This window comes from Mustelus asterias, chromosome 6 (assembly GCF_964213995.1).
Source record: "Mustelus asterias chromosome 6, sMusAst1.hap1.1, whole genome shotgun sequence".
Lineage (NCBI taxonomy): Eukaryota > Metazoa > Chordata > Chondrichthyes > Carcharhiniformes > Triakidae > Mustelus > Mustelus asterias.
In genome coordinates this window covers 140,161,191-140,183,022 of record NC_135806.1, presented here as the reverse complement: position 1 = coordinate 140,183,022, position 21,832 = coordinate 140,161,191, and the positions used below count along the sequence as shown (strand labels likewise).

Below are 21,832 nucleotides of genomic sequence, written 5' to 3'. Positions count from 1 at the left end.
GGTTTTTATATAGTATAGTCGATACCTGAGAGCATATGCAGGCTGCAATCTAATAGAGGTGTTTATATAATGGACATGGCAGCAATCTAATGAAGATAATGTCATAAATCAGTGCAGTCAAGTTCAAATTGCTTATATCCATTATGCAAAGTAAAACTTAATTGAAGCCTTGAAACCATTTCACTGCATTGAACTTCAATAGATGCATTGTTTGACTTTTTTTCAGTGTGCGTTGTTTCTGAGCTCAGCAGTAATGGTCAATACGTAGTAGCTCCTCTCCCGATGTAGATCGAGTCTCGAGTATCAGGGAACCAGGATTATCACCTGTAATGCAGTAACTCCAGGTTTATCGAGGGGGTCATCTGCAATCAATTTCTGGAAAACACTAGCCCATGACAAACATATGGGTGAACTACAGGGCAGTAATCCCCTTGAAATAGATCCAATAAGATCATTAAATAACAGGACAGAGGACATGCCATTTATATAAATTAATCTGAACCCAGAGACTGGCGGTTGACTGGATTTTTGCCACCAGGTTGATGAGATGTCATGGGAGATAAATTTTTGACATATCGTCGGCTATCATTTATTACCCTAGGTTGTGAAGTCATCCTAGATGAAAGATCAGGTACCACTGTACAATCACACCCTGAAGGGCATGAGTGAACCAGATGGAACTTTAGGACAATCTAGTCATCTGGTCATGATTACTGATGCTAACTAGTTATTTCAGGTCCATCTGCTGGGCAGCAAAGTGGTTAGCACTGCTGTTTCACAATGCCAGGGACCCGGGTTCAATTCCGGCCTTGGGTCACTGTCTGTGCGGAGTCTGCACATTCTCCCCGTGTCTGCGTAGGTTTCCTCCGGGTGCTCCGGTTTCCTCCCACAGTCCGAAAGATGTGCTGGTTAGGTGCATTGGCCATGCTAAATTCTCCCTGAACAGGCGCCAGAATGTGGCGACTAGGGAATTTTCACTGTAACTTCATTGCAGTGTTAATATAAGCCTACTTGTGACAATAATAAATAAACTTTAAAACAGAATTTAAATTTCCCAGCTACCATGGTGGGATTTGAACTCTCAAGTACTCTAGAGTTTAATTTAGACAAATGCGAGGTGATGCATTTTGGTAGATTGAACCAGGGCAGGACTTGCTCAGTTAATGGTAGGGCGTTGGGGAGAGTTACAGAACAAAGAGATCTAGGGGTACATGTTCATAGCTCCTTGAAAATGGAGGCACAGGTGGACAGAGTGGTGAAGGCGGCATTCGGCATGCTTGGTTTCATCGGTCAGAACATTGAATACAGGAGTTGGGATGTCTTGTTGAAGTTGTACAAGACATTGGTAAGGCCACACTTGGAATACTGTGTGCAATTCTGGTCACCCTATTATAGAAAGGATATTATTAAACTAGAAAGAGGGCAGAAAAGATTTACTAGGATGCTACTGGGACTTGATGGACTGAGTTATAAGGAGAGGCTGAATAGACTGGGACTTTTCTCTCTGGAACGTAGGAGGCTGAGGGGTAACCTTATAGAAGTCTATAAAATAATGAGGGGCATAGACAAGGTAGATAGTCAATATCTTTTCCGAAAGGTAGGGGAGTCTAAAACTAGAGGGCATAGGTTTAAGGTGAGAGGGGAGAGATACAAAAGTGTCCAGAGGGGCAGTTTTTTCACACAGAGGATGGTGAGTGTCTGGAACAAGCTGCCAGAGGTCGTAGTAGAGGAGAGTAGAATTTTACCTTTTAAAAAGCATTTAGATAGTTACATGGGTACGATGGGTATAGAGGGATATGGGCCAAATGCGGGCAATTGGGATTAGCTTAGGGGTTTTTTTTAAAAAAAGGGCAGCATGGACAAGTTGGGCCGAAGGGCCTATTTCCATGCTGTAAACTTCTATGAATATGACTCTATAAGTCTCCAGATCATTCGTCCAGGCCTCTGGACTGCTAGACTAGGAATATAACCACTATGCTTTCATGTCCCATGGATAAAATCTGTACAATGATGCACATTGGGAGTAACAACATAGAGAGACAGTACTAGTTGAGGCTGATACAAGAGCAGATAGATTTGGAGATGCATATTCACAAAACTTTAAAGGATTTGCATTTACATTGTGCTCTTTCTTTCTGTTGGATTAAAGTCTCAGTGCACAATGCCACCATGTTTGAACACTGTATAAGGGAAATCAGACAACACCAAGCTTGGGTTTAAAAGCTACAGGTTGTAGGACAAAGAAGTACAAGAGGTCACAAAGCTCCAAGATCCAGAAAGAGTTACGAGCAGGAGACAGAGCAGCGAATTTGGAGTTGAAACGAGATTCTCACTGGCAAGATCTCATCTCCCGATTTCCCCATCCCTTGCCGGTGACGTAGCAAGGTTCCCATCATGGATTTGTACATCAAAGGGCCTACATGCCATATGGTCCTCCGATACGGAATATGGAAACCTTGCTGACGTGACATCAGTGCTAGCCTGTGGCAACCTGTGCCAGAAGGAAGGCTGCCCTGGAAGCCAATGGGAATGGAGGGGGCGGGCGGGGGGGGGGTGGTGATATAACGCCAAGGCCTTTGAAGGGGGGGCACCTTGCAGTGAAGGCAGGAGAGCAGTGGCGATACTGCCACGGTGCTTTGTGCAGTTGGGAGTCAGGGGAGGCAGGTGCTTGGGAGTTTATGGTCAGTTCTGATCTTATAAAATGGTGCTGTAATTTCTGTGGATCCAGCCTTGCCGGCTGTATCAGGCCCAATCCCCCCAGACTGACAGCGTAAACTACTCTCCTGATTATTGCTGGTCAGTGTGCCAGAAAATCTGGTCTGAAAACTCGGCAGTGCATCTGGAGAGGTACGTGCCGCCGGTTTTCAGTCAGAGCCTGACACTCTGACAAATTGTGGGAAAATTCCACCCAACATCACAGAAACAGATTCTCTGACCATTTCCACCCGCTATACAGATCTGAGGATAAGATCACTGTCCTACCTTCACACCCTCTCCTGCTGCAAGGTTCCGTGTCTTGCCTTTCTGTGTTGTATTTAGCAATGTCAGTAACCCGCAAAACACCAGTGGAATCTACACTGAAAATCATTATGTGGAGTTCCGGTGTTGGACTGGAAGAGGCACAGTAAGTAGTCTCACAACACCAGGTTAAAGTCCAACCGGTTTATTTGGTAGCACCTGATGAAGGAGCAGCGCTCCGAAAGCTCGTGCTACCACATAAACCTGTTGGACTTTAACCTGGTCTTGAGACTACTAGAAAATCATTATTCTGTTTAATTCCGAATTTAGCTAAGAGTTTTGCAGCTTTTCTGCAAGGGCACTGCACCACAGCAGTAGTTGAGGCAAATGGCACCATTTAAGGGAAGTGAGGGAGAATGGGACAGAGAGTTATGCTGATGGAGTTAGATGAAGAGGGCTCGGAGGAGGCATAAACATCAGCAGAGACCTCTGAATAGTCTGCTTCTTGGCTTAAAGCTTGAGACAGTAAAGGAGGAGCAGTTCCAATTGCTGCCTTTGGAGTCAATGTATCAGCAGTGTCACTGTTGGTGTGGATACAGTCATTGCTTTCTCGTGGCAGAGTACCAGCTGAGTGACTCATGTTGGCCCAGAAAGGCTGGGAAAGCACAAATAAACAAGACACAGCAATGGGAACATTGTCCCTTAAGGAGGGCTGAGCTCCATACACTGCAATACAGCTCGCCCACCTTTGACCTGTATTCCTAGACACTCTATTTTACCCAACAAATACTTTACAATTGATCTATTTGGGGTCTTTCATTTAAAAATAAGAGCTTTAGCAATTCCAACCCATAAACGATCAGATTTATTGAATTTTTTTTGACGATGGGATTTCATACAATTATAGAATCCCTCAGTGCAGAAGGAGGCCATTCGACCCATTAAGTCTGCATCGACACTCTGAAGAGCATCCTTCCCAAGCCAATCCCCTCCCCAATCTATCCCCGTAACCACGAACATTTACCCCACTTATCAGCCCAACCTATATCTCTGTGGATGCAAAGGGGCAATTTAGCATAGCCAACCCACCCAACCTGCACATCTTTGGACTGAGAGAGGAAAACGGAGCACCCGGAAGAAACCCACGCAGTCACGGGGAGAATGTGCAAACTCCACACAGACAGTGACCCGAGGCCGGAATTGAACCCTGGCGCTGAGACAGCAATGCTAACCACTGTGCTACATTTCAACCCTTTCCGTGGCTACATTCCTCATTCATAAGCCGCAAAATTACAATATCCTGAAGGTTACCAAGCTCTGACTGGATGTATTCCTGAAGGTTTGCTCTGCTTCATACTCCCACCATCAGACCCCAGCAATACCCGTCCTTGCAACACAACACCTTCCCAAACAGACCCTTTACTCCAATAACAAAAACGTGTTCAAAGAAAATGAGAAAATTCCCCAATATTGAATAGATTTAAGACTGGAATAGACAGACCTTTGGTATCTCAGGTGAACAAGAGGTACGGGGAGCGGGTGAGAAAGTGGAGTTGAAGCCCAAGTTCGACCCATGATCATACTGAACGACGGAGTTGTATTTTTTATTATTCAATTGTGGGACATGGATGCTGCTGGCTGGGCCAGCATTTATTACCCATCCCTAGTTACCGTTGAGAAGATGATGATGAGCTGCCTTCTTGAATCGCTGCAGTCCATGTGCTGTGGGTTGACCCACAATACCGTGAGGGAGGGAATTACAAGATGGCTGTGGTTGCTGGAGGCCAGTTATCTCACTCCCAGGCCATTGCGGTAGGAGTCCCTCAGGATAGGGTCCTGGGCCCAACCATTTTCAGCTGCTTCATCAACAACCTTCCCTCCATCGTAAAGTCAGAAGTGGGAACGTTCAGTCTTAATGTTCAGTACCTTTCGTAACTCCCCAGTGATTGAAGTGGTCACATCCACATGCAGCAACACCTAGACAACATTCGGGCTTGGGCCGATAAATAACAATTAACATTCAAGCCACGCAGGTGTCAGGCAGTGACCATCTCCAACCAGAAACTCTAACCATCACCCCTTGACTCTCAGTGGCATTACCTTCGCTGAATGCTCCACTACCAACATCTGGGGGAGGGGTTATTAACCAGAAACTGAACCGGATCAGCTATATAAATACAGTGGCTACCAGAGCACATAAAAGGCTAGGAATCCTGAAGTGAGTAACTCGCCTCCTGACTCCTCAAAACCTATCCACCATCTACAAGACGCAAGTCAGGAGTGCGATGGAATACTCCCCACTTGCCTGATGGATCCAGCTCCAACAACACTCAAGAAGCTCAAAACCATCCAGGACAAACCATACCCTGCATCACCGAAGCTCAGTGGCAGCAGTGCTTACTATCTACAAGATGCACTGCAGAAATTCACCAAAGATCCTTGGACAGCACCTTCCAAACCCACCACCACTTCCATCTAGAAGGGCATGGGCAACAAACACATAGGAACACCACTACCTGCAAGTTCCCCTCCAAGCCACTCACCATTCTGACTTGGAAATATATCGCCGTTCCCTCACTGTCACTGGGTCAAAATCCTGGAATTCCCTCCCCAATGGCATTGTGGATCAACCCACAGCACATGGACTGCAGCGATTCAAGGCGGCAGCTCATCACCACCTTCTCAAGGGCAACTATGGATGAGCAATAAATGCTGGCCAGCCAGTGACACCCAAGTCCCACGAATTAATAATGTTTGGACTATGGTTATAATGAGATCAGGAACTGAGTGGCCCTAACTGAACACAAATGGAGTTGGTGAGCAGGTTATTGCCGTGAATGTCATTTAGTAACATTGTTGATAACACCTACCATCACTTTGCTGATGATTGAGTGTTGATTGATAGAGTCAGAGGTTTACAGCGTAGAAACAGACCCTTCGGCCCAACTTGTCCATGCCACCCTTTTTTTTTTTTTTAAAAGCCCCCTAAGCTAGTCCCAATTGCTCACGTTTGGCCCATACCCCTCTATACCCATCTTACCCATGTAACTGCCTAAACGCTTTTTAAAAGATAAAATTGTATCTGCCTCTACTACTACCTCTGGCAGCTTGCTCCAGACACTCACCACCCTCTCTGTGAAAAAATTGCCCCTTTGGACACTTCTGTATCTCTCCCCTCTCACCTTAAACCTATGCCCTCTAGTTTTAGACGCCCCTACCTTTGGGAAAAGATATTGACTATCTATATATGCTTTCTTAAAAATCAGATCCATCTCTAAGATTGCCCCATTCTGAGAAAAGGTCACCGACCTGAACAAAAAACCTGTTCCTCATTCCACAGATGCTACCTGAGCTGCTGAGTACTTTCAACATTTTCTGCTTCGATATCAGATTTGTTTCTATGAGAGGCCGACTCCTGCTCATATTTGCTCAGCATCACACATTCTGCTATTGGCATATATCTCCAGTTTGTTGTGACACTTGAGAAAAGCACCCAGGCTCACATTTCATATGAATCACGCTATTCCCAATCTGCCTGGCATCATTTGGTTCCATCCCCGTCACTGCACAAACAGATGCTCGGGGAAGCTTGCAACTTAATCTCTGCTGAGCTTTAACCAATGCTGCAAATCACCAGAGCATAACTTGGTACAGTGATGCAGGATCTTCCTAGATCAGTCTGCTACATTGCTTCCAATAGCCGGACTGTTCAACCTTCAATTGGATAAGGCATCCTAGACACGTGTAAACTACTCTCCTTTGGCTTTCTCAGGACCGCTTTGTTTTAGAAATACGAGTTTCTCCCATAAGCTTCCATGAATTGATAGGTGGCCATTTTCCTGTAAGAGCAGGATCAGTGAATCATACCGCACTGGAGGAGGCCATTTGACTCATCAACAACAACTTGCATTTCCATAGCACCCATAATGGAGTCAAACAAACCAAAACACTCTCTGTGTGGGGCCTTGTAGTGGTGCTATTGCAATGACATAACCATCTCATCCTCAATGATTGCAAACCCCAGCATGCGAGTACAAAAGTCAAGGTTCTATGAAAGAGTGATCTAAATTAGTCTAATTTCTCTGCTCTTTCACCATAGTCCTGAAATTTCCTTTCTGCTTTTCAACCAATCATCCAAATCCCACTGTGAAACGTTCTATTGAATCAACACTGTATCCCAGATCATTCCAACTCGCTGCATCAAAAATATTCTATTTTCCCCCTCAGGTTTTTGTCATTGCTCTTAAATCTGCATTACTGACTCTTCCATCACAAAATCTTTTTCCACTCTTCAATTTTCTCTCAAAACCGTTCGGGATTTTCAACACCCCCATTAAATCTCTCCTTTACCTTCTCTGCTCCAAGGAGAGCCGCTCCAGCTTCTACAGCATTTGACCGACTGTGGCATCAAGGAGGATCAGTAAAGTTAGTGGGGATCAGGGAGGAAATTTGACACTGTTTGGAATCATATTGTGGCTATTGGAGGCAACCATCTGAGTACCAAGACATCACTGCAGGAGTCAGCGGGCTGTGCCCATCTTCAGCTGCTTATATCAATGACCTTCTCTCCATTATAAGATCAGAAGGCAGTTTGTTTGCTGATGACTGCCATGCTCACTACCATTCATAAACTTCTCAAGTCATGAAGCAGTTCATGTTTGCATGCAGCAAGAACTGGACAACATTCTGGCTGGGGTTGAACAGTGGCAATAACACTCATGCCAAGTAATTGACCATCTGTGAAAAGAGAGAGCCAGTCCAGCCACCTCTACTTAATATTCAACATGTGGAGATGCCAGCGTTGGACTGAGGTGGGCACAGTAAGAAGTCTTACAACACCAGGTTAATATTAAACAGCAAGACCCTCATCAAATGCCACCATTGCCATTGACCCAAAATGTAACTGCATCAGCCACACAACTACTACAACAGCAGGTCAGAGGCTGGACTTACTATGGTGAGTGACTCACCTCCTGACTCCCCAAAGCTGGTCCACAAGGCATAAATCAGGAATAAGATGAAAAACCTTCCACTTGCCTGGTTGAGTACAGCTCCAACATACTCAAGAAGCTCAAAACCCTTCAGGACAAAGCAGTCCACTTGTTTGGCACACCACCTTCAAGCACTCACTCCCTCCACCATCGATATAGTAGTGGCAACCGTGTGTACCATCGACAAGATGCACTACAGGAATCCACCAAGGCTCTTTCCACAGCATCTTCCAAACTTGCAACCTCTACAAACTAGAAGGATAAGGGCAGCAAATACATAGGAATACTTCCCTGGACGGCACGGTGGCACAGTGATTAGCACTGCTGCTTCACAGCACCAGGTACCCAGGTTCGATTCCCAGCTTGGGTCACTGTCTGTGCGGAGTCTGCATGCTCTCCCCGCGTGGGTTTCCTCAGAGTGCTCCAGTTTCCTCCCACTGTCCAACAGACGTGCTGGTTAGGCTATGCTAAATTCTCCCTCAGGGTACCCGAACAGGCGTCGGACTGTGGCGACTGGGGGAATTTCACAATAACTTCATTGCAGTTTTAATGCAAGCCTAGTTGTGACACTAATAAATAAACTCAACTTCAAATTGCACACATCCTGATTTGAACACATTGTTGCTTCACTGTTGGCGTGTCAAAGTCCGGGAACCCCTCTAACAAGACTGAGCGTACCTTCACCACAAGGACTGCAGCAGTTCAAGGCAGCAGCTCACTACCACTTTCTCAAGGGCAGTTAGGGATGGTTATAAATGCTGACCTAGGCAACAATGCCAATGAATAGATAAATATTTTAAAAATCTGCAACACAGGCTGTGGAGAGATGCAAGCAGTCAGACATTTCTAGGTTGAGCTGTGAGCATGTAGTAAGAAGCCATTGCCAATCTGCTGTTTCACCATCACCTGACGAATTAGTGAGAGAAATCAAATTAAAATGAAAAGGCTACAATCTACAAGGCTACGTGAAATTTATTGCTGTCATTATCCAAAGACAGCAGGTTAAAAATCCTTAACTCTCTGCAAGCAGATTATGACCAAGGGACATACTGCAAGTACTGAGCTCATCTGTATCATCCACATGATGATGTAACACAGGCTACCTCTCCTCCAGGATTGAAGACAATCTCCGAGACAGTGCTGTGAGCAACATCCAGGAGAAAACTCACAAGGCCATTTTTAAAAAAAGATGCTGCTTTCATTTTCTTTGAGCACTTTAATAGTTGTAAACATATTGGAGGTGGAAAATTGGCAGTTTAGTTGTCAAGAATCATCTAATTGAGCGCTGTCGTGACCACTTAATAATGAGTTGGTGCAATGCAATAAAGAATCTGATCAGTGACCAATGATGGGAGGATGGGATGGAGCAGTTGGAGTAGCAATCATGTTGGTGATACCTGCAGGAATATGTCTATTCAGATAGATAGAGGGAAACAACTCCCATTGGAGACATAAAATCACAAAACCATACAACCTCAGAGGCCATTCATCCACCTGTGCCACTGCTGGCTCCTTGAGAGAGCTACCCAAATTAGTGACTGCCTTTTCCCCACAGCCCTGTAAATATATCCCTGTTAAATGGTTAGGCCAGGATTTCCAAAACCATGGGTCGTATCCCTACAAGATTTTGGAGATTGTGAGCTCTTGAGGCAGCAATGGCTGCCATGGAGTTTGGACTGATTCTGAAGGCTGTGAGACACCCTTTTTTGTTGATGCACACGGCCTAATGAACTGCTCCGACGCATGACCGCCGTGATAAGGCCAGTGATTGTTTTTTTGGTCAGAACCCGGCCTTTTCATCAATGCCACCCATGCTCAGTTTCTGCTCCCCTACCATCCCCCTTATCGCTCAGCACACAAAGCCTCCCACCCACACCAGCTCAATAACAGATGCCTCCCACCCACACCAGCACCTACACCACCCCGAGTTTTCACTCTGGGGCTGCATGAGATGGAAAAAAGTTTGATCATGCCCTGTGGCTACCAGCCATTCTGACATTGGAAACAGTTTCTCCCTGTCTACTCTATCAAGATCCTTCATAATGTTGAACACTGCTATTAAATCTCAGCTGAACCAACCCTGCTCTGAGCACTTTCTCCGTGTCTGCATGGGTTTCCTCCGGGTGCTCCGGTTTCCTCCCACAATCCGAAAGGCGTGCTGGTTAGCCATGGATTGGCCATGCTAAATTGCCCCTTAGTGTTCAAAGATGAGTATGTTAGGGGGGCTAGCGGGGTAAATACATGGGGTTACGGGGATAGGGCCTGGGTAAGAAGCTCTGTCAGAGAGTCGGTACAGACCCAATGAGTTGAACGGCCTCCTTCTGCACTGTAGGATTCTATGATAGCAACTCCAGCTTCTCCTTTCTCACTACTAAGGTCTCTCACCTCTACCACCATTCCAGTAAATCTCCAAGGTTTGTTTACACGGATCCTGGTTTGAACACACAGACATGTTTTCGGACACTAACTGTTAACTTATCGAAAGCATAGTAAGATAATTGTTGCATTGAGAGTACCACTCATTGTACAATGAGGCGGCACAGTTTGTTGTTCTTACCCAAGGCCATATGTCTGAAAGTTGTGAAGGCTTTCCTTGTTTCATCAACAACAGCTGCCTTTATGTGGATGCTGTGAACCCAATACATTAGAGCAGTAGTGTCTCAAACCCGACAACCTCAGGACCGAGTCTGTGCCGGATTTCAGATCTAATCGGTTTTTGAAGAAAATAATTGGAACCTTAATTTATTTAACAAGGGACACGTAAAATCAGGTGAAGACTCTTCTTTTTATTAGGCGTTTCTTCGACAGCATCTTCCAAACCCCCATGACCACCACCACCTAGAAAGACAAGGGCAGCAGATGCATAGGAACCCCATCACGTTCAAGTTCCTCTGAAAGCCATGCCGTCCAGACTTAGAAACATAAGCGCCGTTCTTTCACTGTCGCTGGCTCAGAATTCTGGAACTCCCTCCCTAACAGCACTGTGGGTGTACCTACACCACATGGACTGCAGCGGTTTGAGGCGGCAGCTCACCACCACCTTCTCAAGAATAATGAGGGATTGACTGCCCTAGCCAGTGAAGCCCACATCCAACAAAATAATTTTTAAAGTTATTGTTATGAAAGGGAAACCAGACCAGCTGGGTCAGGTGAGGTAAATGATGAATAGGAGCACAGGAAAAGACCAGCACGGAGAGTCAATAACCAGAGTGCGCCACCACATGCAATGCAGCTGCAGCCGCTGAATTGCACCATTAATAACAATTAAAATGGATGCATGACAACTTACCAAAATGTCCCCCGTATAATTTATAAGTTGCCATTGTTCAGTGCATTTCACACAACTAATAGGTTTAAGGTGAGAGGGGAGAGATAGAAAAGGGTCCAGAGGGATAATTTTGTCACACAGACGGTGGTGAGTGTCTGGAATAAGCTGCTAGAGGTAGTTCATAAATTCATAAGATAGAGAAGCAGAATTAGGCCATTCGGCCCATCAAGTCTGCTCCGCCATTCGATCACGGCTGATATGCTCCTCATCCCCATTTTCCTGCCTTCTCCCCATAACCCTTCAACCCATTACCAATTAAAAATCTGTCTAACTCCTCCTTAAATTTACTCACTGTCCCAGCATCCACCACACTTTGGGGCAGCGAATTCCACAGATTCACAACCCTTTAGGAGAAGTAGTTTCTCCTCAACTCTGTTTTAAATTTGCTCCCCCTTATCCCAAGATCTCTCGTCCTAGAATATCCCACAAGAGAAAGCTTTACTTTATCTATACCTTTTATCATCTTGTATACCTCAATTTGATCTCCCCTCATTCTTCTAAATTCCAGAGAGTATAGGCCTCGTAGTAGAGGCGGGTACAATTTTGTCTTTTAAAAACCATTTAGACAGTTACATGGGCAAGATGGGTATAGAGGGATATGGGCCAAACGCGGGCAACTGGGACTAGCTTAATGGTAAAAACTGGGCGGCATGGACAAGTTGGGCCGAAGGGCCTGTCTCCATGCTGTAAACCTCTGACTCTAAATCATCCCAAAGCACAACATAATCTTAAAAGTAGCACTTGGCCAATTAAGAATAAATGCACTATTTCACGTAATGGATTATCGCAGCCCCCCCCCCTCCCCAAATAAAAAGTTGTGGATATTATTCTGGGGAATAATTGGAGCTTTCAGGACCGAGACTGACACATCTTTGTTTGGTAAGGGTGCCCAGGGATGTGGAGCTGAGGCAATGGAGTGGAGATGATCAGCCATGATCTAATTGAATGGCAGAATGGGCTCGGGGGGCTGAATCCTGTTCAATATTTCAACATCAGAAAAGTACTCTTCACTTTGAGGAAATAGCTGTAAAGATCCTGTGTGAAATAAACTGGAGGCAATATCAATCTAATGCTAAATAGACACAGGACCATAATGCAAAGCTGCTGCACAGGGACCAAGCTGGCAATTAAACTGAAAATTTCAATTTCAGTCAGTCAAACCCCAACGATAGACGGCTGATTTGGGAAATACAGAATTCTAAACAGATTCTCTTTTGAGGTCCGAATTGAAGTCTTTTATAAGTCCCGAATGAGTTGTGTAGAGGGTGTTTTACTCTGGATCAGGAGGCCGGCAATGCGCAGTGGCCCGCTCGCCGCTATGCTACCGGCCTCGTGGGTGGGAATAGACCCTGCCCCAGAGGGAATCCCACTGAGGCACTCTGCAGTGTTCAGAGTGTGGGAGATTCACTCTGAAAATCCCGACAAAAGAACAGTGGGAGTTACTCCCGTTTTTACGTGAATTGGAGGAGATTTAGAATTGTTTTGGGAGAATCCCGGCCTTTTGACAAGACACCCATCCCAGTTTCTGAGTTACGTGCAAACTTTGCCCGTTTTATCCCTAACGGCAGAAAATACTTCATGGAAAGAGTGGTAGAAGTCTGGAACTGTGTCCCACACATAGGAGTTCAATTAAATCTGAGACATATAGGCTTTTGCCAGCCAAGGATATAGAGAAACCTGGAGCCAAAGCAGGTAGATGAAGTTCAGATACTGAATGGATGGAACAGGCTCCAAGGGCTGGCTGGCCTCTTCCTGTTCCTATTGAACAATCGAGATGGGGCAGAACTGGGTCTCCTGGAACTTAATCTGCTGGAAATCTCTCGGCCACCTCCCAGTCACCACACTCATCAATTATTTTCTCATAAACCTCAACTGGATTAATGACAAAAATAAAAATTACCAATCTGAAAACTACTCAATTTGCATTGCGTTGTTGGTGTCTGGGATGCACTTCCTGCAAGGAAGCCGATTGAAGGATAACTTTCAGGAGGGAATTAGATAAGCACTTCAGTGGAAAACACTTGCAGCATTAAGGGGAAAGCTATGATGTGGAGTTGCCAGCGTTGGATTGGGGGAGGGCACAGTAAGTGGTCTCACAACACCAGGTTAAAGTCCAACTGGTTTATTTGATAGCACGAGCTTTCGGAGCGCTGCCCCTTCATCAGATGAGTTACCTGATGAAGGAGCAGCGCTCCGAAAGCTCGTGCTACCAAATAAACCTGTTGGACTTTAACCTGGTGCTGTGAGACTACTTAAGGGGAAAGAGCAGAGGAGTAGACGAACCAGAGCCAGCATAGGCATAAGGGGTTGAAAGGCCTCCTTCTGTGGTGTATGATCCTATGAATTGGGTCCCTGTCACTTCAGGTAGTTCCTGAGATGAAGGAATGGACCAAAACTGCTCTACTAATGCCAGAAAACAGATTAAACAGTCATTTGTTTAATCCAGCTGAGCGTATTTGCTAATGTTCAGAATCATCACATTTCAAAACCATCTATAATTCATGATGGGCCCAGGTGTTGTAGAAGTGAAAATTATCTTTCATTCTGAGAATTGTTGGGAAATAGAAGTCAACAAGAATTGTTGAGACACCAGAATTCAATTCAGAATGTTGGGTAAAGAGCCGAACAGGAAAAAAGGACAAAATGATTTGTTTTTATACAGCACCATTCACCACCTCACTTCCCAAAGCACTCTGCAGCCAATTGAGTTGTTTTTAAAGTCAGTGTTGTACACTGGAATTGCAGCAGTTAACTTCCGTAACGAGCAACATGATTAATGACCAGATAACCTCTTTTCATGATGTTGGATGTGGAATAAGATATTGGCCCAGGACATTGTGGGAACCTTCTCTGCTCTTCTCCCAAAATAACTCTGTAGGATCCTTTATGTCTACCCAGTGGACAGATGGGGTCTCAGTTAGACATCTCAACTGATAGATAGAACTTCTAATAGTGCAGCACTCCCTTAGTACTGCAATGCAGTGTCAAGTCTCTAAAGTGGGGTTTGATTCCACAATCACCACAAGTGTGTGTGTGCATGCGTGCAGTGCGTGGTAAAAGTTTTGCTACAAATATATCGAAATAAATGTCAATTATTTTGCCCATTTGCATTGGTACTCTCCTTACATGTCCCATCCACATTAACCCACCCTGTTCCCACTGCCCTTTCAAATCCAGTTTCTTCCTCTACCTCTCTAATCTAACGGTGTCTTTTGACAAAGGCTGGAATTCTCCCACCATTCACACCCTGCCGCCGCTGACAGAGAATTTGGCGCTCAGCCCAATCTCCATTCACTGCAGTGTGAGGGGAGAATTGCGCTGGCGTGAATGGCTGGATAATGCCACCTATAACTTGTCCCTCTACTCCTAACCCTAGCATTGATTTCCCGGCTCAGAACTGTGTGAGGGAAGAAATTTCTCATCTGTCTGTTCTACACTTCTTACATTTAATTTGGTCTCAAAAGCCCCTCACGGCAGGCACAGTGGTTAGCATTTCTGCCTTTCAATGTAGAGACTCAGGTTCATTTCTGGCCTTGGGTGACTGTGCGGAGGATCATGTTCTCCCAGTCTCTGCTCGAGTTTCCTTTAGGTGCTCCGGTTTCCTCCCACATTCCAAAGGTGTGCAGGTTAGGGTGATTGGCCATGCTAAATTGTCCCATAGCATAGAATCCTACAGTGCAAAAGGAGGCCCTTCAGCCCATCGAGTCTGCACTAACCACCATCCCACCCAGGCCCTAAACCCGTAACCCCACACACTTACGCTGCTAATCCCCCTGACACTAAGGGGCAAGTTAGCATGGCAAATCAACCTAACCCGCACATCTTTGGACTGTGGGAGAAAACCGGAGCACTCAGAGGAAACCCACACAGACACAGGGAGAATGTGCAGACTCCACACAGACAGTGAACCAAGCCGGGAATCGAACCCAAGCTGGGTTCCTGGCACTGTGAAGCAGCAGCGCTAACCACTGTGCCACCATGCCGCCTCCTAGTGGGCACTAGCAGGGTAAATACGTGGGGTTACGGGGATAGGGCCTGGATGGGATAGTTGTCAGTGCAGGCTCGATGAGTCGAATGGCCTCCTCCTGCATTGTAGTGAATCAATAATTCTAAACCCACACTTGGTTATTAAGAGGGATTTGCTCTTCCATATGCTGTCCAGATTTGTAAACCACATTCCATTCCCCCTCTCTCTCTCTCCATGCTCTTTTATGATTTAGAGACTTAGACAACCTACAGCACACACCTCAAAGCTCTGGAGAATTGCCTTCTCAAGAAATACAAATCCACTGGCAAGAACGATGCTCCAACAACAGTATCTTCTCCCAAGCCATCTTGCTCAGCATCAAGGTAATAACTCAAAATCAGTTCCACTGCAGTCATGTAGTTCATATAACTGACACCAGACTGCCAAAGCAACTGCCCTACTCTGAACTTGGTTGTGGCAGGAGGCACCCAGGAAGATAGACAAAATGCTTTAGGAATGTCTTTATAACATCTCTGGAGAGGTCAAACATCCTCAATGACTCATGGGAATCCCCAGCTTGTGACCAACCAAATTGGAGGAGTCTCTAATGAGATTGTTCCGTTCTAAATGCACATACATCCTGTCTCTAAGAATCCTCTCCAACAACCTCCCTACCACGGACGTCAAGCTCATCTGGGAACACATTGAGACACATCATCAGGAAGGTGCAGAGGCAATGTCGAGACTTCGATGAGAGCTCACAGGTCTCCAAACTATTTTACCCAACCCTTCAGCACCACCTGCCCTGTATGTGGCAGAGTCTGCAGACTGCACACTGGGGTTATCAGCTATGTCAGAACCCATCAAACCAGAGTGGAAGGAAGACTTCCTCAGCCCCGAGGGATTGCCCAAGAAGCAACTGCCAAAATGAGTGGCCTGTAAGATAACAGAGAGAAAAAAACCAGAGGATGAATTTTAAAGTGTCTGGTTTAATTCTGGGTTTAATCTAGGAGCAGGAGGGAACTGCGCTCCCAAGTTCCAAATAATGTTTAGAAAATTGAATCAGTGGGCTTCCTGTATTAACTTCAAGTCTGCGACTCCTGTTTCAATAAATGTCTGAAGTGAATAAAAACAGAGACAGCTATAGAACACATGGGCAGCACGGTGGCACAGTGGTTAGCACTGCTGCCTCTCAACACCAGGGACCCGGGTTCGATTCCCGGCTTGGGCCACTGTCTGTACAGAGTCTGCACATTATCCCTGTGTCGGCGTGGATTTCCTCCGGATGCTCCAGTTTCCTCCCACAGTCCGAAAGACACACTGGTTAGATGCATTGGCCATGTTAAGTTCTCCCTCAGTGTACCCGATCAGGCGCCAGAGTGTGGCTACTAGGGGGTTTTCACAGTAACTTCATTGCAGTGTTAATGTAAGCTTACTTGTGACACTAATAAATTAACATATTTAATTAAAGGAAACAACTACTTATTTGCACTGCCAGCTAAGATAAATTTCACCCTTTCTACAGTCCTCCCATACATTCCATCAACCCCCACTCCTGCGAAGATAAACTTCACCTTGACTAGCATGCAGGGAGCGCACAGCCTTCTGCCAATGCCACTTCGTAACGAGATCATCCAGAGGTGTTAAAAAAAAAAACTGGATTCAGTCTCTTTCTGAATGTTGTTCAACAGTGGAGTGGCACGGTGACACAGTGGTTAGAGCTGCTGCCTCACAGCGCCAGTGACCTGGGTTCAATTCCAGCCTCAGGTCACTCCATACAGGTCTGTATGGAGTTTGCAAGTTCTCCCCATGTCGTGTGGGTTTCTTCAGGGTGTTCCAGTTTCCTCCCACAGATGTGTGGGTTAGGTGGATTGGCCATGCTAAATTTCCACTTCGTGCTAGGGGGACTAGCAGGGTAAATACGTGTGGTTAAGAAGATAGGGGCTGGGTGGGATTGTGGTCGGTACTGACTCAATGGGCCGAACGACCTCCTTCTGGACTGTAGGTACTCTATGAATTAGGTTTCAGTTTGGTTGAGTTACCTCTCCCGACCAGTTCACCCTAAATGAGGGTTTACGAGGAAGGGTGGAAGTGGAGAGGTGCCAGGTATGAAACTAAACTCTGCCACTAGATTTTAGATATGCCACAGGGTATGTAAATATTTGCAAACAGGCAAGGCAGAGCATTAATCAGAATGTCATTACACAGAGGACAATAGATATCTCGGTGAATTACACGGCAGTAATCCAATTGAGTGGTTTAGATAATCCTATAAACCGCCCAGGCAAAGATATTGGAGTTTACATTTGCTATCTCCACCATTGAATCACCCGCTTAATATTCATCGAGAGTCACTTGCCAGCAGTTTGTAGTGCACAGGATTGTAAATTTTATTTTATTTACAATTCTTTGCTTATTGTTTTTTGTAAATTCATTATTATTTAAAGCAGTGAAGGTTATGAGATTTAGGAGGTGTTCAAAATCATGAGGTGTTTTGATGAAGCAGATGTATTTACAGTGGCAGGAGGGTCAGTATCCAGAGGACACAGATTGAAGGTGATTGACAAAGAACCAGAGGTGACACAAGGGGAAAATTTGGGGATGCTCAAAATGTACAAATTGGAGGAGTGCAGAGAATTCAGAAGGTTGAATGACTGCAGAAGGTTAGAGATAGATAGAGGGATAGATAGACAAGGTCACAGAGGGATCTGAACACAAACTTGAGAATTTAAATTTGAGGTATTGGTGGACCAGTGGACGTGTGAGGTTATTCCCTTTGGTTTGAAGAATAGAAAAGCAGAACATTCTTTCAAATGGTGTGAAGCTTGCAGATGTTCATGTTAGAAACTTGGGTGTTCTCGTACAAGGAACACAAATTGGGAAGGCAAATAGCATGTTGGTTTTCATTGCGAGGGGATTGGAGTACAGGAATAAAGAAGCCTTGCTACAGTTGTTTGGGGCTTAGGGGAGATCACATCTGGAACAGTGTGCGCAGTTTTGGTCTCCATATTTAAGAAAGGATATACTTGTATTGGAGGTGTTACTACTAGGTTGATTAAATTGGTCCCGGGGGTTGTCTATGATGAGAGGCTGAGTAAATTGGGTCTAATTTCTCCAGAGTTTAGAAGAGGAGAAGATGGACATAAGGAGGCTACAAAAAGAGATAGATAGTATAAGTGAGTGGGCAAAAGTTTGGCAAATGGAATATCATGTAGGAAACTGTGAAATTGTCCATCTTGGTAGGAAGAAGTAAAAAAAAAGATTTATTATCCTTTGACTGGCATGGACAAGATGGGCTGAATGGCCTCCTTCTATGCTGTAACTTCTCTATGGTTCTACCTAAATGATGAGAGATTGCAGAACTCCAAGATGCAGAGGGATCTGGATGTCCAGGAGCATGAAGCACAAAAGGCTAGTATGCATTTACTTCAAATAATTAGGAAAGCTAATAGAAAGTTATAATTTGTGAGGAGAATGGGCGGGTTGTCTTATAAAAGATTGGACAGGCTAGGTTTGTATCCACTCGAGTTAGAAGAGTAAGAGATGATTTTTGTCACTTATATTAATGATTTGGATGAGAATATAGGAGGCATGGTTAGTAAGTTTGCAGATGACACCAAGATTGGCGGCATCGTGGACAGTGAAGAAAGTTATCTCCGATTGCAACGGGATCTTGATCAATTGGGCCATTGGGCTGACGAATGGCAGATGGAGTTTAATTTAGATAAATGCAAGGTGATGCATTTTGGTAGATTGAACCAGGACAGGACTTACTCAGTTAATGGTGGGGCGTTGGGGAGAGTTACAGAACAAAGAGATCTAGGGGTACAGGTTCATAGCTCCTTGAAAGTGGAGTCACAGGTGGACAGAGTGGTGAAGAAGGCATTCGGCATGCTTGGTTTCATCGGTCAGAACATTGAATACAGGAGTTGGGACATCTTGTTGAAGTTGTACAAGACATTGATAAGGCCACACTTGGAATACTGTGTACAGTTCTGGTCACCCTATTATAGAAAGGATATTTTCAAACTAGAAAGAGTGCAGAAAAGATTTACTGGGATGCTACCGGGACTTGATGGTTTGAGTTATAAGGAGAGGCTGGATAGACTGGGACTTTTTTCTTTGGAGCGTAGGAGGCTGAGGGGTGATCTTAGTGAGGTCTATAAAATAATGAGGGCCACAGATCAGCTGGATAGTCAATATCTTTTCCCAAAGATAGGGGAGTATAAAACTAGAGGGTATAGGTTTAAGGTGAGAGGGGAGAGAAACAAGTGTCCAGAGGGACAATTTTTTCCACACAGAGGGTGGTGAGTGTCTGGAACAAGCTGCCAGAGGTAGTAGTAGAGGCAGGTACAATTTTGTCTTTTAAAAAGCATTTAGATAGTTGCATGGATAAGATGGGTATAGAGGGATATGGGCCAATTGCGGGCAATTGGGACTAGCTTCGGGGTTTTAAAAAAAAAGGGCGGCATGGACAAGTTGGGCTGAAGGGCCTGTTTCCATGCTGTAAACCTCTATGACTCTCTGATTCTATGACTTGATTAAAACATATAAGATCCTTAGGAGTCTCGACAGGGTGGATGTGGAGAGGATGTTTCCTCTTGTGGGACTATCTAAAACTAGGGGTCAATGTTTAAAAATAGGGGGTTGCTCATTTAAAATGCAAAATTTTTTCTCTTTGAGGGTCATGAATCTTTAGAAATCTCTTCCTGAAAAGGTGATGGAAGCAATCTTTGAATATTTTTAAGGCAGAGGTGGATAGATTCTTGTTAAGCAAGGGGGTGATAGGTTATCAGGGTTCAGCGGGATGCAGATTGGAGGTTACTGTCAGATCAGCCAAGATCTTATTAACTGGCGGAGCAGGCTCGAGGGGCTGAATGGCCCACTTCTGCTCCTTATTCATAAGTAACAAGCAACATGGAAAAAGGAGGATCTGCTGTCTATAGATTTCCAGAAGGTATCTGACAAGGTGATACATCAAAGGTTACTATGCAAAATAAGAGCTCATGATATATGGGGTAATATATTAGTACAGATAGAGGATTGGCTCGCTAACAGGGAGTAGAGACTGGGGATAAATGGGTCATTATCAGGTTGGTCAGATGTGATGAGTGGAGTGTCACAGGGATCAGTGCTGGGGCCTCATCCATTTACAAGTTATATTGGATGAAGGGTCCAAACGTATGGTTGCTAAATTTAATGTTACAAACACTGGTAGGAAAGTTAGTTGTGAAGAAGACAAAGAAATCTTAAATGTTGAGAGGGTTCCCGCCTCTATCACCCTTTCAGGCAGTGAGTTCCAGATTCACACCACCCTCTGGGTGCAAACGTTTCTCCTCAAATCCCCTCTAAACCTCCTGCTCCTTACTTTAAATCCATCCCTGGTTATTGACCCCTCTGCTAAGGGGAAAAGTTTCTTCCTATCTATATCCATCGTAATTTTCCACACCTCAATCAGGCCCCCTCTCAGCCTCCACCGCTCTAAGGAAAACAACCCCAGCCTCACTCTTCCTCGCTGAAACACTATTCACAGGAGAGGCGCGGATATTGTGGCATAGTAGCACAGTAGACAAATGTGTAAGGTAGTTGTGCAGTGTGGGAAGATCTGGCTGTCTGATTTTAAGAGTGCTGTTAATGATAATCTCACAGTTTAAAACCAAACCATAAGTGGGATGCAAAGACTGTGATACCCAGTGCCAATCGCAACTGCGTGATATAATGTGACTTGCGGTAAAAGAACGCAACAGTTCATCGAGTGTTCCACAGAATGAACTGTGAGTAACTTCAAGGCCATTTGTAAATAGACTTATAAATATTAGACATTCTATGAATCCGGACATTTTCTGAGGCTATTAATAATCCATGCTGGATAAACTTAGAGTCTCCTGGCACCTTCAGAAGTGGTAATGAATGCTCTTAAACCAACATGATTAATAAAATACACTTTGATCCATTTCATCGGGCATGTTATGAATTTATAAAAATAAATTGGGTGATTTAAGTGGCTCTTATTATGCATAAAAATCTGGCTAATACAGGAGCTGTGAGGCTTTATATAGAGTATCTTGCGTAACTATCTATTCACAGAGGAGGAGGAGGTGCGAATATTGCGGCATAGTAGCAAAATAGATAAATGTGCAAGGTAGTTGTACAAAGTGTTAGGACCTGGCTGTCTGATCTTGAGAGTGCTGTTAAAGAACAAACGTACACTCTACAACACTTTTCACAGCATCAGGACATCCGAGGAACTTCATGGCCAATGAAATTCTTCTGAAGCATAACCACTGCTGCACCATGGGAAAAACAGTGGACAATTTGTGCACAGTAGGTTCCCACAAACGACCAGTGAAACTGATTTAGTGACATTCATAGAGTACTACAGTGCAGAAGGAGGTCATTCGGCCCATCGAGTCTGCACTGACCACAATACCACCCAGGCCCTAGCCCCATAACCCCATGCATTTACCCTAGCTAGTCCCCCTGACACTAAGGGACACTTTGGCATGGCCAATCCACCTAACATCTTTGGACTGTGGGAGGAAACCGGGGCACCCGGAGGAAACCCATGCAGACATGGGGAGAATGTGC

General features: G+C 44.9%; 2 protein-coding genes across 3 annotated transcripts in view; both read right to left on the bottom strand.

Moving 5' to 3' along the window:
• Positions 1–21,832, bottom strand: part of LOC144495190 (uncharacterized) — a 984,403-nt gene that overhangs the window by 633,681 nt on the left and 328,890 nt on the right. The window lies entirely within an intron of this gene.
• The window catches only part of ggt6 (gamma-glutamyltransferase 6), a 48,295-nt gene that overhangs the window by 18,444 nt on the left and 8,019 nt on the right, over positions 1–21,832 (bottom strand). The window lies entirely within an intron of this gene.